Genomic DNA, 17,016 nt, shown 5'->3' on the forward strand with positions numbered 1-17,016 from the left:
AAAAACAAAAACAAAAAAAAGATAAATGTCATTAATCTGAACTGAATTTGGCAAATTTAGCGAGTGTATGTTCAGGTGGTGCACCTTCCACGACAGGAAAACATGAAGGGTTTCTTGTACAGATAAAAAAAATTATTAACAGATCCAGATGCTCTCATTTCTTTTCATTGTACCTTGTATCAGCAAAACCTCTGTGCTAAAGCTACTATTTTAAGTGACACTTTGCAAGAAGTTATAAGTATTGTTAACTATATTCTTGCAAATGCAACACAGCATCATCAGTTTCATAACATGCTAAAGTTGAAGGATGAGGTATTCAGTGTGAATTTTCTATATCATTCTAAAGTGCATTGGCTGTCACAGCGACAGGTGTTAGCCAAAATTTTATCTCTGCAAGAATAGATAGTTGAATTTTATGAAGAACAGAATCAGCAATGTGAATTATTGAAAGTAGATTTCTATAGGAATGTAGCATTTCTGTGTGATATCATGTCAAATCAAAACAACTTGAATATTTCTTTACATGGTAAAACTAAAGTCTGTATAAGGTATATGGCAAAAAATCCAAGTATTTTGAAAAAAGCTCTCTCTTTTCAACATGCTTCTTCTTCAAAAGGAAATTTCAGATGAATATTTTCCCAAGTTAGCAAAGGTCACTGATGAGCAGGATGACATATGCAAACCATATGAAGAATACGCAGCTGTTACAGACCTATTAATTGGAGAATACAATGAAATGTTCACTGACTTTGACAATCGTGACATCACACTTAAATTAGCAATTCAGCCTCACCTAGTTGATATCACCAAGGCACCTAAAGAACTACAGATGGAATTAATTGAGCTCTCGGGAGATGACATTTTAAAGTCACTGCTTGATGCAAAGAAAGATCCAATTGAAATATGGGAAAATGCAGTAGAATACCCAAGCCTTCGGCAACATGCCAAAAAGATGCTTTCTTGCTTTTCAACCACTTATTGCTGGAAATCTACATTCCCCTCCCTAACCCAAATTAAAACGCCCTGAAGGTCAAATGACTGATACTCATCTAGAGGATCAGCTGAAACCTCGGACCTCCAGGGTGCAACTAAATAGCCAAATGCTTTCCAACAAAAAGCAGACACAACAAAGTCATTAAAGGGTTAGTTAACTTTAAAATTAACAGTTTTCATTTTTTGAAATTATTAAGTACATAGTCAGAGTTTCACAAAATAATGTACATTTTTAAATATATCTAACTGAAGTTTCTTGAATGCGGCCTTATTTGATTACAGCTATATTAATGCAGCCTTCCAATATGAAAAGGTTCCCCACCCTGCTCTAGCTTAAGCAGCTTGGCCAATGTCCAGCAGCTGGAACTGGACAACGGGGACTGAACGGCTGGGTCTGTCTGACTCCTTGGTCCAGACCTCCCAAACTTCCAATATCTCATTGGTTCTGGCACCTGAGTAAATATGCAGCCTGACTTCTCTACAAAATAAAACTCTGGCTCAATCTTAGCTCCATCTCTGTGCTCTGACCCCACGTGTTGGCTGAGAAAGACCCTGCAAAGGGGAGGGCCAATATCAGGCTTCTGACACTGGAGGGCAAATTCTAAAGTTACTGGGGAAGTCCTGCAAAGTTCAAAATTCCCCTGGAAAACCCCTCAGGAAGGTGCATCTTAGAGAGCTGCTCACCCTCCCTGGAGGAGCCCAACCTGCCTACCCCACCCCCACCCCCCGGCGCTGGAGCAGGTGGCTATGTAGTCAGCTACACTGCAAGTAACGTCAGTGGCTAGAACCACAGGAAAGCACAGACCTGTAACCCCCTGACTCACACACAGGGCTGCCCCACACTAGCTGAAGTACTTGGGATGTGGGGCCAGTATGGCGGAACCCTGGGTTCATCACCTCCAACCCTCTGAATTCTCCAAAATATATGCTCATTAAGTGGAACAGTGGGATTATTGATAAACGGTTGTCTATCTATTTTCTCAGAGATTCTAGTTTTGTTTACATAAATTAAATGCAAGAGAAATTTAATTCCAAGACACCATAATTGCATGATGACATGCTTTTACATAAGCTACTAAAACATATATATTGTAAAAATATTTACAATATAGATAACCAGTGGAGGCCTTAGGTTCCAAAGTTAGACTATTAGGGCTCTAATTTAACCTCTGCCACTTAGCAGCTTTAAAACCTTGGAAAGGACTTCTCTGCGCCTCAGTTTCCCCGACTGTGAAATGGGGGTTGTAATGGTGCCTACCTTGTGGGGCTATTGTGGGGATCCAGTGAAACAATGCAAGCAAAGAGCTCAGCACAGTGCCTTACAAGGGTTAATGTCCCTTTGCCCTCTACAAAAACAAACTACAAAGATGAGAAAGCAGAGGGTCTCTCGGAGAGGTTGAACAGCTTGTTGGAGGTCCCTCAGAGACCAAGTTGCAGAGTCGATGTTGTATCCAGTGCAGTAGATCTTGGGAGGTGGATGTCAGAGAGGAGACCCCAGGGCAGCTGGGTTAAAGGACCAGGAGATAGAATCTGAAGCCTCCAGGATCTGGGATGCTGAGCATGCAGGAGGATGAGAAGAAGGGGGGTGGGGAAAAGACACTTCCAGAGAATATAAAAATACCCAGGAGGAACAACTACAGATCCACCCAGAAGGCAAGACCATACAGGCACGGAGATCTCAGGAGGCAGCAAACCAGCCGTCCCAGCCACAGTCACGAGGAAAGTGACTTGCGTGACAGTAACCCTAGATGAGCCTTTGCACACTTCAGCCCCTTCCTGTTGGTTCAGACACACACAGGCCTTCAGCCCACCCAGGCCCCCCTCTCACTCTTCCCAGTAGCCCCCCGGCCCCCACTGACTCCGGGTGCCAAGCCCTGGATCTGCCTTGCAAGATCCGCCACAGGATTCCAGATCCCTAAGCTCTTGTCCAAGAGACACACGCCCACAACACACACAAAAAATAACAATGAGGAAAGAGCATCCCGGAGCTCAGCCAGCCAAGTCACGTGTCCAGCATCAGCCTCCGTTCTGCCAGCTACCAAACCTTCACTGACTGCTTGGGTGGAGGAGAATTAACCACGACGGGACCTCTATCACTCAGCAGATTTGCACATGTCAAGAGCCAGAGTACCACTTCTACAAAACCCGTCCGGAAATTTGCAGGAGGCAGAGAGATAGGGTGAAGGAAGGACCTTTCTGTTTGCTTATAATCATTCCTCTGTATCCAAGGAGGGGCAGACAATGGAAATGGGCAGATGCTTCCGGAGGCAAAGCCTGGCACTTGAGCCCTGCTCTGTCGGGGTGGGAGCAGCTGTTCCCCTCGGCCCCCATCCCGAGAGGCTGGCAGGGAGAACCAGACCACAAACCAAAGCTAATTTGGGGACATGGGCCCCCAAGTTGTTGGAATATCATCTGTGATAAAGATACTTGCCCTTGTCTAATCACTGGTGGCAGCAGAGAGACACTCAAGTTCAGAACCACCCTGGCATTTTAATTCCTGCTGATTGCAGGAGGGGAGCAGCTACTACCACTACCCAGAAACCCCACCTGGTGACGTGGCACCAAGAAAACCAACCTCACTCAGCATGGCAGGACCTGCCAGTGCCTGTGGCTGAGGACGAGAATGTCAGAGCCAGGAGGACCCACAGCGTTCAGAGTCTACAGGTGCCCTGACACAGCAGGGCAGAATCATCCAAGCACAGAATCTTGCTCAGCCCAGCTCAGGACTTTTAAGTCAGAATGGCCAAGGCGGGGCCTGAGAATCTGCACTTTAAAGATTCCCTCCCACGTGACTGAGGCAGCCAGCCCACAGTGGGTTGCTTTGGACACCGGATCAGTCCAGCCTGCTGAGCTTATCTGTGGGAGACACACAGCCATACATTGGTGGTGGTTCATTCCAGGGTCACCCCTGTGTCTGGCTCTGAAAAGACACAGCTCCTGCCCTACAGGGATGCTGAACGTTCCAAGCAGCTGGGATCACCTGGGGAACTTCTCAGAAATGCAGATGTCTCGGCTCCACCGCCTGGGTTTGGAGTTCTGAGGGGCTCAGAATCCAGTGGGAAAAACAAAAGCAAAGTCTGACATGAAGAGAAATCAGCAACTGATGGCTGGGAGACTATTCCAACAGAGAAACTAGGTCTGGGGAGCTGAGAGTGGCTTCACAGCACAAGGAGGGAAAGCTTTGCACCTCCCAGCACCCACTAACGCACCCCTTGACCACTGCCAGCGCTGTTCACACTCACCATGCTCCTGCTAGGACACTACTCCAGTCCCCGTCTTGCGGAGGAAGACGGCGGGGCTCAGGAGCTAGGATTTGAACCCTGGCAGCTGGAGCACTTGCTCTTTCCACTCTCACCCCCTCTTCACCTGAGTCCCAAGCTCAGGACACCTCTCTCCACCAGATTTTGAATCCAGAGACCTGAGCAGTGTCCTCAATCCTTCTCTCAGCTTACCCCAAGCTCCAGTCAGCAACGCAGGCCTGCCCTGCGCTCACTCCACTCCCTTCTCTCCAGCTCCACCGCCCACACCTCTCCACTACCACCTGCGGCACTGAAACACCAGCCCAGCCAGCCAAGTCACTCCCTGGCTTAAACCTCTGCAAGGGCTTGCTGCAGTTCTAAAAATACAAATCTTCCTCCCAGGTTTGCCTCAGGGCCTTGCCACAGGTTGTCCCCTCTGCCTGGATGCTATTCCCTTTCATTCTGAACTCTTCTCAGCTCAGAGCCCTGTAGTGACCTACCAGGCCTGTGGGAACTAAGTTGGGTCCCCTGCTTCCCCCAGAAGGCAAGGCCACAGAGCAGGGGCAGCGCTACCCTGCCCATGGCTGGGCCCAAGGGCACACAGTGGGAGTGTGTGTGTGCATGTGTGTACTGAGGGCCAGGGAGGGGTAGAGGAGGGAAAGTTGGCTTGGTTGTTGACTGACCAAGGGATGCTACAGCTGGTTTGAGGTCCAAGTATGGTGGCGAGGAAAAGGCCACCATAGTTAGAGGCTGGGCAGACAGGCTGGGGCCAGACTGGGAAGGGAAGGCTGTGACCACCACAGAAAGAAGCAAGGATGTGAGGCCACAGGCCACGGGTGGCTGTGGACAACCACGGACAACCATGGGCAGCGGTGGAGGCTCTCAAAAGCAGGGGAATAATACGATCAAATTCGCATTCACACACTGTCGGTGGAGCTGTCAATGTCTCTCATCTCTTTGAAAGGCAATCTGTCGATAACTACCAAAATGTTAAATCTGTGTGTCCACTGACCCAGCAATTTCAAGTCTACTGAAGGACACTCACTGCAGCAGCCTTTTCTATTAGCAAAAGCGAGAAATGGCCTGAATGGCCATGTGGAGAATGAATTACGGCAGACAAGCCCACAATCCCTATTCCCAGCCCTTAGAGCCGGACTTGTCTCAGAATTCATAATCTGCTTGCATTTTAGAAAGGGAATATGGAGTATGTACCGTACGCTATGCAAAACCCCAGCAGGGTCGGGCGCAGTACCCCAAAACCCAATCCATAAATACCACTGCCGCTGTGTAACTATTTCTGCTACGTACTATGAATAGCCTTCTATGAACTCAGGTCAGGTTTGGTCATTAAATGAGTTCGCACCAAACTTACAAAAACAAACAAAAAAAGTGGTTTTCTTGATTCTGTAACTGTGGATATGGGTGAGATGATGGGATAATAAAAATAATAATGCCAGCGAATATTTACTGAACCCCCATGAGTGCAGGTACGCTCTAGCTGCTTTGCACGTGCTGAGTCCCTGGCGCACTGCGGGTACCAAAGCACTTCATTATCCCAGCGCGTCTAAGCGCCCGCCCGCCACCGTCACCACCGCCACTACCGCCGGCGCTCAAGCACTGGGTGCCGGGCACTGTTCTCAGTGCTTTCCAGTAATTACCCCACTAATCCACGCGACAGCCCGAAGGGTAGTACCGTTACTATCCTCGTGTCCAGGTTTATCCCTAATCACCCAATAAAGAAACTGAGGCGTGCCGTGCCCAAGGCCACCAGCCGGCGTGCTGTTCTTGTTCCCGCGCCTCTCACGCGCACACTCACCGCGCACGTGCGTCAGCTGCCCCGTCCCCCGGCCAACCCAGGCATTCTGGCTCCAGAGCCTGCATGCTTAACGCCTACGCCCTCCTCATCTGCTCTGAAAAAGTGGCTTAAAACTTCTACGGAACATGGCAGGACACAAAGACATAAATAAACAAAGGCCACACCATGCCTGCACTCAGATCCACAACCACGGCGCTTGGAAGGCAGCTGCACGCAGGCCTGGCAATGCAGCCTGTCCTCCTGTCAGAAAGACACCCAGCAAGGGCACCCGAGCACGGAGTCAGAGCACAAACCACCGCAGGGCACCACTGTCCATTCCGCCAGATGTGCCCCCGCACACTGACAGGGTCGCCCCGGGCCACCTACATAACAGGCTTTAATTTCTCGTTGAGGATCAGCCCGGGGTGTGGGTGCAGGGTGATGTGCCCAGGCAAACAGACGCACGTTTGCCCTCCTCCCTGGGTCCCCTCCACCCTACCCAGGAAAACCAACCACCACCATTTAATCCTTGGCTTCATGTAAAGCTGGCCAGCAGGCAGGTTTCCTCCCTAGGGAATCCAAGCAGAGAAAATTCTGGAAGCACCGGATGGATGCACCCCTTCTTTAAACAGCACCAGAATCAGGAAGGGCCACCCTCCCTTTCAAGCTCCTCCTCTCTTCAAGGCAAGACTCATGCCAGGACCCGTGACAGCCAGTGCTCACAAGCCACGCAAGGTGGGCGAGGGCAGGGAGGGACACACAGGAGCAATCGCCGCTGTCAGCATCAGGGCAGGGAGGAGCTGCGTGGCAGCAAGAACACGGGCCTCGCCTTCCCCTCCAGCCTGCCCTGCCTCCTTTGCTTCACCTCCCCAACCTTCCTCTGACTCCAAAAAAAGCTTCTGTGTGTTCTTTTTTGTTCCAATGTATACACCAATAAAGTAGCTTGCAACACACATCAACCGCACAAACCTGAAGTGTACAACTCAATAACATTTTTAGGTATTTCTACCCCCATATGATTACCAACCAAATCAAAATATAAAACATTTCCAGCCCTCTAGAAAGAAGGCTTCCTCATGCTTCTTCCCAGATAATGCCCTACCCAAAGGTAAGTGCTATCTTGACTTCCAGCAGCACAGATTGGTTTGCCTGTGTTTGAACTGTATATAAATGGCATCACACCGCAAGGCCTCTTTGTCCCTCTCTCCTTGCACTCATCCCCGTGTCATGAGTTTTACCCATGCTGCTGCATGCAGCAGTAGTTCCTTTCTCATTGCCGAGCGTATGCCATTGCACAAATGTGCCAAATTTGCTTATCCATTTGGCTGTTGATGGGCATTTGGGTTGTTTCTACTTTTTGGTAATTGTGAATAAAGCTACTATGAATATTTGTGCATAAGTCTTTTGGTGCTCATATGCATTCACTTCTCTTGGGTATATACCTAAGAGTGGAATTGCTACAGCACCGGTAGGCACATTTAGTTTTGGTAAATACAATCGAAACAATTTTCCAGAGTGGTTATACCAATTCGTACTCCCACCAGCACTGTGTGTACGTTCCAGTTGCTCCGTATCTTCACCAACACTTTGTGAGTCTTTTCAACTTTAGCCATTCTGGTGGGTATACTGTAGAATCCCACGGTAGTTAAATGTTCATTTCTCTGGTGACTACTGAGGTTAAGTATCTTTCCAGATGTTTATTGGTCATTCGGATATTCTCTTTGGGGATATGCTTGCTCAAGTCTTTTATCTGTTTTTTAAATTGGGTTGTCTATTTCTTATTGGTTTGTAGAAGTTCTTTATATTCTGGATATAAATTCTTTATTGAACATGTATATTTCAAATATCTTTTCCCAGACTGCAGCTTGCTTTTTCACTCTCTTGATGGTGACTTTTGATGATAAGTTCTTATTTTTAATGAAGTCTGATTTATAAGCATTTTCCTGTATGATAGTACTTTTTGTTTCTTGCTTAACAAATCTATGCCTAACCTAATCTCATGCATATATTCTTCTCTATCATCTTCTAGAAGCTCCTTTCCCATTTAGGTTCTCAATCTATCCAGAATTATTTTTGCATACAGTGTGAGGTAGGGGTGGCTGAGGTATACTTTTAGGGAAAAAGTTCTGTCAGCTGTGACCACAAACCAGGCACAGAAAAAAGGACCAATCTCTGTCACCCCCAGAGGAAAATGCAGCTTCCCTGACACCCCAGTCCTTTATCTGGAGCCTCCAGAAACATCTGATTCCACCTTGCCCCCTGAAGCCCAACAGAATTCAGACGCATGTGTCCCTATTGTTTGAGAGAATTTCTGGACACAAATTATATACAAAGCACTCCCATCTTATATAAAGCTTCCACGACTTTTCAAAAGTCCATTTTGACAATTGCACATAGGTCAAAATACTTTTAAAATGCAAAATGATTAAGTAGGAATATACATAGGGGCCACGTAAGACAGCACCTGGCTGTCAGACCTGCTGAGCGCCACGTGCCTCTGTGTGCTAGGAGTTAGGGAGGCCACAGAATGTGAGCAGACCAAGCCCCTATTGTCACCATGTTCACAGTCTGGGGAAGAGACCAATAAAAAATGGAGAAGAGAGAGTAAGCAGGGAGAAGTGCTCAGGGAGAGCCTCCCTTTAACATTTGAGTCGAAACCTATATATCGGGGGAGTTGGCCCTGAAAAGATAAGGGGTAAAAAGCATTCTAGAAAGGAGGAATGGTATAGTCCCAGGAGGAGAGAGGAAAGGGTTTGGGATCCATAAGACCAGAAGGCATGACAAGGAGTGGAAGGAGATGTCAGTGAAGGTAGGAAAAAATTTGTGTTTTTTTCTAAGCAGAATCAGAAGCTATTGAAGGATTCTGTCAGAACTCAGTTATCTTCTCGAACATGCCCCATAAAGTCCTCTATGAGGCTGACGCACAACAAAAGTCCATTATGCGGTTAAGGGCACCCAGTCAACTGATCTACCTTGAAATCCTCCTATCGCATCATAGTTAAAGCAGGCAAAGAAGTACAAAGACTCCTCTTGGCCTTGACCATGCAGGCAGGCAGACAGACAGACAGACAGACACATACGCGCACACACACCTGCCCCTGTCCATTTTCTCCTTTCGGTCTGAACACAAGCAGGCCATCACTCTACGTATCCCCTTGACGCTACCTCAAGCTGAGGACTCTTAGTCCCTCTCCAGTCCTGGGTAGCAAGGTATCCACACTGCAGGCCTTTGCATCTCTGCTCATGATTTCTCAGCACTTCTCCCAGCTATAATTTTACTTGCAGTCATGTGACTATTTGATTATTATCTGTTTCCTGAGTGAGTCTGTTGACTCCAGAAGGGTAGAGTCTGAGTCTCCCCAGCAACTAGGAGCCTGGCCCAGAGTAAGTCGTTCTCACACCCACACCCACACCCACACTCACACACACCCACACACACCCACACACGCACACACAAGCACTCGTGTGCTTTGTTAAACGTAAAAGTTTAAACACATAAAAAAGTAGAAAGAATATAATGTACCCCATGTGCCATACATCATACAACTTCCATGGTCAACTCATTCCTAATCTGATTTCTTTTACACCCCACCCAGTGAAGCAAACTCTGGCCTCATATCACTCAGTTCATACCTGAATGATACGGAATGAATTCATCAAGAATTGACTGTAAAGCAAAGGCAGGTTACATATTTCCCACAATCTCTTTCAAATAAAAATCTTGAGAGAGCAAGTTTCTTTCCATAAAACAAGGCATGTGGCCTTTTACACAGAGTATGGAAATGAGTATTGCTGCTTGCTCCCTCAAGGGGCGCTCTACATGACACCTATTTTAACTAGTTTAATATTTATGGTAACGTGCTCCAAATGAGCCTGGTCTTTTTGAAATGCCCTCACAGTTTTACATACGTCGGACAAAACTGTCATAAACTACGACACTCCCAGCGTCCGGCACAAGGAGTGTCATACCCAAAAGGTCTGCTGAATGTCATTCACTCTTCAAGATCCCAAAAGTATGCATAAAAGTAACAACCTAAGATGCTAAAATGCAATCATATTTAACCATGTCTTTTTTGTTGAAAAACATTTATTACCTGTACTTTCTAACTTTTTTCATAAGCATAAGGAAAAAAGGTTTTAAGCCTTGTCTTTAAGCCTGTGACCTAGAGCTAAGTCACATTTTGGAGTCTATCCCTCCACGTGTGTAACACCATGGTTCCAAGTCCGGGCTCCTGAAGCACCGACAGGTTCAAATCTGGCTCCTGTGCGGCCTTAGGCAGGTGGCTCCACCCTGTAAGCCCCTTTCCTCTTCTGTAAACTGGGATGGCAAAGGGTAAGAGTGGGAGGCTTAAAGAAGATGAACTGAGCCCAGGGCCTGTACACAGCAAGTGCTCAATCAATGTAGCTGCTGCTATTTGTGTTTTTAAAGAAGAGCTGCAAAACAACTCCAGGTTCTGCAGGGGAGCCCTGCCAAGGGCTACACAGGAAGTGGGTGCACCTGCCCCCACTCCACAGGGGGAGCCAGAATCAGGGAACGGGGGAGGGGCTACCTGGAGGAAGCACATGCAGTGGTGGCCTCTGAGTCACAGCCCAGCCCCTCCCTGCCTTATCTCTTTGTTCCCTGGGAGTTGAGCTGTGACTCACATGGGCTCCAGTCCTGGGCCGGGCTGATCAGACCCAGGGTCTGGCCTGCCCTGCCCACAGAGTCACTAAGAAAACTCTGTTGCATGCTCGCCTTTTCCCTCATCTCTCCCTGCCCTTCCCGACCCTGCAGCGCCAGATCCCAGCCTGCAGTATCAGACCTTAAAGGCAGCCTCTGGTTTCCTGTGGGTAGTTTACCACTCCCCCGCCAGCACCAATTCTTTTTTGACCTGTGCCTGTTTTTTCACTGTGTGCTCCATTTTGATTTAACTTCAATCTATAAAGAAGTCCAGAAGGCCAGGCTCAGTGGCTCTCACCTGTAATCCTAGCACTTTGGGAGACTGAGGCAGGACGATCTCACTTGAGACTAGGAGTTCAAAACCAGCCTGGGCAACATAGTGAGACCCCGTCTCCAAAAAAAAAAAAAAAAAAAGTCCAAGAGAGTCACTATAGTGTTCACACCCATTCCCACCCTCGAAATACTCTTATACTTTTTTTACATTGTAAAATATACATAACATAAAACTTAACCACTTGAAACACTTTTAAGTGTGCAATTCAGCGGCATTGAGTACATTCATGATGTTGTACAACCATCCTCACTATCCATTTCCAGAAATTTGTCATCATTCCAAACAGAAACTCTATACCCACTAACCAATAACTCTTCATTCTCCCCTCCGCTCCCCCAGCCCCTGGCAATCTCTATTATACTCTGTCTCTCAGCTTGACTCTACTAGGTACCTCATATAAGTGGAATAATATAATATTTGTCCTTCTGTGATTGGCTTTTTTCACTTAGCATCATGTTTTCAAGGTTCAACCATGTTGTAGCATGGGTCAGAAATTCCTTCCTTTTTAAGGCTGAATAACATTCCGTTGTATGTATAGACCACATTTTGCCTATCTGTTCATCTGTCGATAGACACTTGGGTTGTTTCTACCTTTTGGCTATTGTGAATCATGCTGCTGTGAACACGGGAACGCAAGTATCTGTATGAGTCCCTGCTTTAAATTCTTTGAGTATACACCCAGAAGGTGAATCGCTGCATCATATGGTAATTCTACATTTAAGCCCTGTCACAATTTTAGGATTCTGACATCATAACCACAGCAGCCACCACAGCTAACACTCAACGAGCACTCTCTCATCTGGGTTGCAGGCTGTTCTAAGAACTTTTGTTTATTAACTCATTTAGTCCTCAAAACAATGCCTGCAGTAGGGTAGGATTATTAATATTTTCATTCCCATGTTACAGACAAAGAACCTGAGGTTAGAGAGGTTACCTCTCTCAGATGGCAGTGCCAGCATCTGAACCCAGGCAGGGTGACGGTTTTATATTGTTTCCCCAGTGGGGACAAAGAAATGGTGCTGACTGCCTGCAGGCATCTTCTGTCCCGAACAACCCTTCAGTAAGGCTTCAACACCTTTCCTTGCTCTGGACAAAGGAATAACAAAAAAAGGGAGTGGGGCAGGGATGCTCCACCTGATGGGGCTAGTCTAGACTCACGGCTAGCAGTGAGAAATCCACCTCCACCTAGATGGGAGGAAAAGAGAGTTTGTTGGGAGGTCCTTGGAGCAGCTCCAACAGGCAATTGACTGGATCCAAAGACAAGGCGCCCAGTTCTCCCCGCATGCTGTCGCTGCTCCACACTCTGGGCCCGTCCTCACTGTCCTGGACCTGGGTGCTTCCGAGCACCTTCTCTGTCACTTCTGAAGGAGTTAGGACAACCCTGAGGAAGCCCACGGCCTGGCATGGCTGCGCCTGCGTGCAGCCCTGGACTGGTCACCACAGCCGGAGGTGGGGGACATGATAGGCCCAGCCAGGGCCACAGCCCCCACCAAGGGGAGGGAGGGGCAGGCAAGTGCCCAGCAAACACGCTGCCTTGTCATCTACAACAGCAAAAATTAGCACTGAACAAACCAAGGTTAAATAGAGTCACTCATTCAGTGAAACATTACGTAGCCATTTCTTTTTTCTGGAAAAAAATTCGTTAACTTTAATTTTAAAAATTACCATGACTACCATCTCAACAATGATATTCAAATGATATCACAGATTGAAAAGTATAACAATTAAACAATATACTTTATTTTTTTATTTTTAAAAAATTTTTTATTTTTAATTATTATGGGTACATAACAGTTGTATATCTTTATAGGGTACATGTGATGTTTTGATACAGGCATACAATGTGAATTAATCAAATCTGGGTAATTGGGGCATCCATCACCTCAGGTTATGTAGCTATTTAAAAAGCAATAACCATGAAGACTATGTAGCAACTTGGAAAAAGAAAAAGGCTTGCGCAGGAATATCTGATGGGAATGACAGGACTCTCTCTCTCTACACACACAGATATATATATATACGTATATGTAATAATTTATACGTAAGAAAAAATGCAGTCAAGAATTATATCAAAATGGAAGAATCACAGATGGCTTTTTATCTCTTTTTACCGAACTTTCCTTTATTGACCAACAAACATTTACTGTCTGTGCTACTCGAGGTGCTGGGGATATGGCAGGGAACCAAACAGGAGAAAAATCCCTGCCCTGTGGAATTTACATTCTATTGGGGGATGCAGATATCGAACACAATAAATAAGCAAAATACACCTTATATTGGATAACGAAGATAACGATGGTAGCAATGAGAAAAAGTAAAGCAGGGAAGGCAGAGGGCAGTTTTGGATGTAGTGGTAACAGTTTAGGCACAATGCCAAAGGAAGGCTGAAGGAAGTAAGGGACCAAGCCATGCGGACTTTGGGAGAATAGCATTTCAGGCAGTGGGAACAGCAAGTGCAAAGGCCCTGAGGTGCCCAATTAGAGGAACGCCATTGAGGTGGAGGTGGCTGGAGTCAGGTCATAAGAGGAAGAGCAAACTAAGAGCAGAGTCAGAGAGGAAACACAGCCAAATCTCTTGGGGCCTTGTAGCCACTGTAAGGGCTTTGGCTTTGTGGTGAGTGGAGTAAGAACTGTTCAAGGGTTTTGAGCAGAAGAGTGGTGATCTGCCCAACCCTTTAAAAGGATCCCTCTGGCTTTGAGTTGAGAACAAGCTGAAAGGAGGTTAAGGACAGAGGCTGGGAGACCACAGTCATTCAGGTGAGAGGGGAGAATGGCCTGGGCAAGGGTGGTGAGCAGCGGCCGCACTCTAGGTATATGTATATACATGTGTGTGTGTGCGTGTGTGTGTGTGTATATACACTTTTTCCTTTTTTTTTTAGAGACAGGGTCTCACTCTGTTGCCCAGGCTGGAGTACAGTGGCATCATCATAGCTCACTGCAGCCTCAAACTTCCGGGCTGAAGTGAACCTCCTGCCTCAGCCTCCCGAGTAGCTAGGACTACAGGCGTGTGCCACTACACCTGGCTAATTTTTTTTAATTTTATGTAGAGATGGGGTCTATATTGCCCAGGCTGGTCACTCTAGGTATATTTTCAAAGTATACACAGTGGGGTCTTCTGATAACTGTAGGGATAAGAGATACAAGAGTCAAGATGACACCCCAGGCTTTGGGTCTGAGCAACCAGAAAGTTGGAATTCTCATTAATCAAGATGCAGGAAGAGGATCAGGACAGTGAGGTGTCCTGCAAGACAGAGAATGGGCCACTGGGATGAACAACATGGCAGTCAGAGGAGACTTCTGGAAAAGAGGTCTGGAAAAGAGGCAGAGGAAGCTGAGCCCAGTTGACACGATGGGTTCAAAAGAGAATGGGATGACAGCATTATTCATAGTAGCCAAAAGGTAGAAGCACCCAGTGTCCATGACAGATGAATGGATAAGCAAAATGTGGTATATATATTCAATGGAATATTATTCAGCCTCAAAGAAGAAAATTCTGACACACGCTACAGCATGGATGAACCTTGAGGGCATTATGCTGAATGAAATGAGCCAGTCACGAAAGCACAAATACTATATGATTCCACTCATATGGAGTATCTAGAGCAGTCTAATTCATAGAGACAAAAAGTAGAGTGGTGGTTGTCTGGGACTCAAAGGAGGGGGAACAGGGACTTATTATTTAATGTGTACAGAGTTTCAGTCTCACAGGATGAAAAGTTCTGCAGGTTGGTTGCACAACAATGTGAGTGTACGTAACACTACTGACCTGAACACTTAAAAATATTTAACATGATAAATTTTATGTTACGTGTATTTTATATTTTTTTTTAAGTGAGAGGCAATGGAAGGCAAAAAAAATTTAGAATCAGCAAGTCCAGACAATCCTTTCAAAAAGTTTTGCTCTAAACTAATGAGAAATAGGTGCCTAACTGGAAAGAGAAGTGGGTTGAAGAGAGGGTTTTGTTGTTTTGGTTTTAAAGTTGGGAGAAATATTAATAATAGCATGTTTGCTGATAAGACAGATCCAGTAGACAATGTTCTTAAATGTTTAAATTACTTGCAAAATAAAAGCTATATTTTGGGGTAATGAAAATGTTCTGGAACTAGATAGTGGTAATGATTGCACCACCTTATGAATGTGCTGAAAACTACTGATTGCACACTTCAAAGGGCTCAATTTTATGAATTATATCTCAATAAAAATAAAATAAAAGCTATAATAAATGTTTAATGTCTTTTGAATACCATGTTCTCATACAGGCTGAGTTCCTGCGCAGACAGCCCCAGATACCAATGGTTTCTATGGCCAGTGACCTACGAGTCACCACAGCTGTATGGTAGCTTGTGGCACAGGAGAGGTGAGGTCATCCACATTTTGGCTGAGACACAAATGCTGCATTCACACACACAGCCCCCTACAGCTAAATCCAGTGAGCATGCACCCATTAGCTGCAGAAAAGTGACTTATTTTATATACTTAGGCCAATGAACTCCCAGTGAAATGTAAGAAAAAAACCTCTCAACTCAGAGCAAGAAAATCTGCACCCATGCCCCCAATCTGCCAACCCATGCTGTCCCCCTATAAAGCAAGAGAACCAGAGAGGGGCCTATTTTGCAATCATTCATGGGGGAGGAAGTTCTTTCTGAAATGTCTTCCTGTCTGTAACAATATCACATTGTGGCTTTAAACCACTACCTTGTTCCTTTCTTCTGAACAACTTCAAACAGTACCTTACCCACCCCTAGGGATGGTTAATTTTATGTGTCAACTTGGCTAGACCACAGTGATCAGATATTTAGTCAAACATTATTCTAGATGTTTCAGAGAAGGTATTTTTAAGATGAGATTAATATTTAAATCAGTAGACAGAGTAAAGCAGATTACTCTCCATAATGTGGGTGGGCTTCGTCCAATCAGTTAAAAGCCTTAATAGAAAAAGACTGACCTCTCCAAGCAAGAAGGAATTATGCCAGCACACCGCGTTTCGACTCGAGCTGCCACTCCAGCCTGCTGGGTCTCCAGCCTGCCAGCCTACCTTGCAGATTTTGGACTCCCCAGTCCTGCACAAACACATGAGCCAATTCCTTAATATAAACCTCTCAGTAGATAGATGACTGATTGATATACATCCTGTTGCTTCTGTTTCTCTCCAAACCCTGACTAATACACACCCAAATCAAGTGATTTTCCATCAGAAATTTTCCCTAAGGACCTGTACTCACACGAAATTTTCAAGTCACCAGATGAATAAAAAGATAAACCGAAACAAAAAACCCACAAAATACCCCCAGGAAGAATAACATTTGTCTCTATATTGATCAAAGTCATCATTGTGGATACGTTTGTTTTTGAATGCAACTTTGGGTCAAACATTTGTTATTAATTTTGTATCCTCTTTATGGCTATTTTTTTTCAATACATAACAACTCATTAGGATATTAAATTATACCCTATTCCTTAATTGCTACAGGACAGCGGTCCGCAACCTTTCTGGCACCAGGGACCAGTTTCATGGAAGACAATTTTTCCACGGACTGGGGCGGGGGGCCGGGGGGGTGATGGTTTCAGGATGATTCAATCGCATTACATTTATTATGCAGTCAGACCTCTCTGCTAATGATAATCTGTATGTGCAGCTGCTCCCCAGCACTAGCATCACTGCCTCAGCTCCACCTCAGATCACCAGGCATTAGATTCTCATTAGGAGCACACAGCCTAGATCCCTCGCATGCGTAGTTTACAGTAGGGTTCACGCTCCTATGAGAATCTAATTCTGCAGCTGATCTGACAAGGAGCAGAGTTCAGGTGGTGATGTGAGCGATGGGGAGTGACTGTAAATAAAGATGAAGCTTCACTAGCTCACCCGCCGCTCACCTCCTGCTGTGCACCCCGTTCCTAGCAGGCCATGGATCAGTACTGGTCTGCAGCTGGGGTGTTGGGGACCGCAGCTATTAGGAGATAGGTATGTGACCTGGATTCATACCATGAACTCTTA

The sequence above is a fragment of the Propithecus coquereli genome, unplaced genomic scaffold (assembly GCF_000956105.1).
Source record: "Propithecus coquereli isolate 6110/MARCELLA unplaced genomic scaffold, Pcoq_1.0 Scaffold1, whole genome shotgun sequence".
Classification (NCBI taxonomy): domain Eukaryota; kingdom Metazoa; phylum Chordata; class Mammalia; order Primates; family Indriidae; genus Propithecus; species Propithecus coquereli.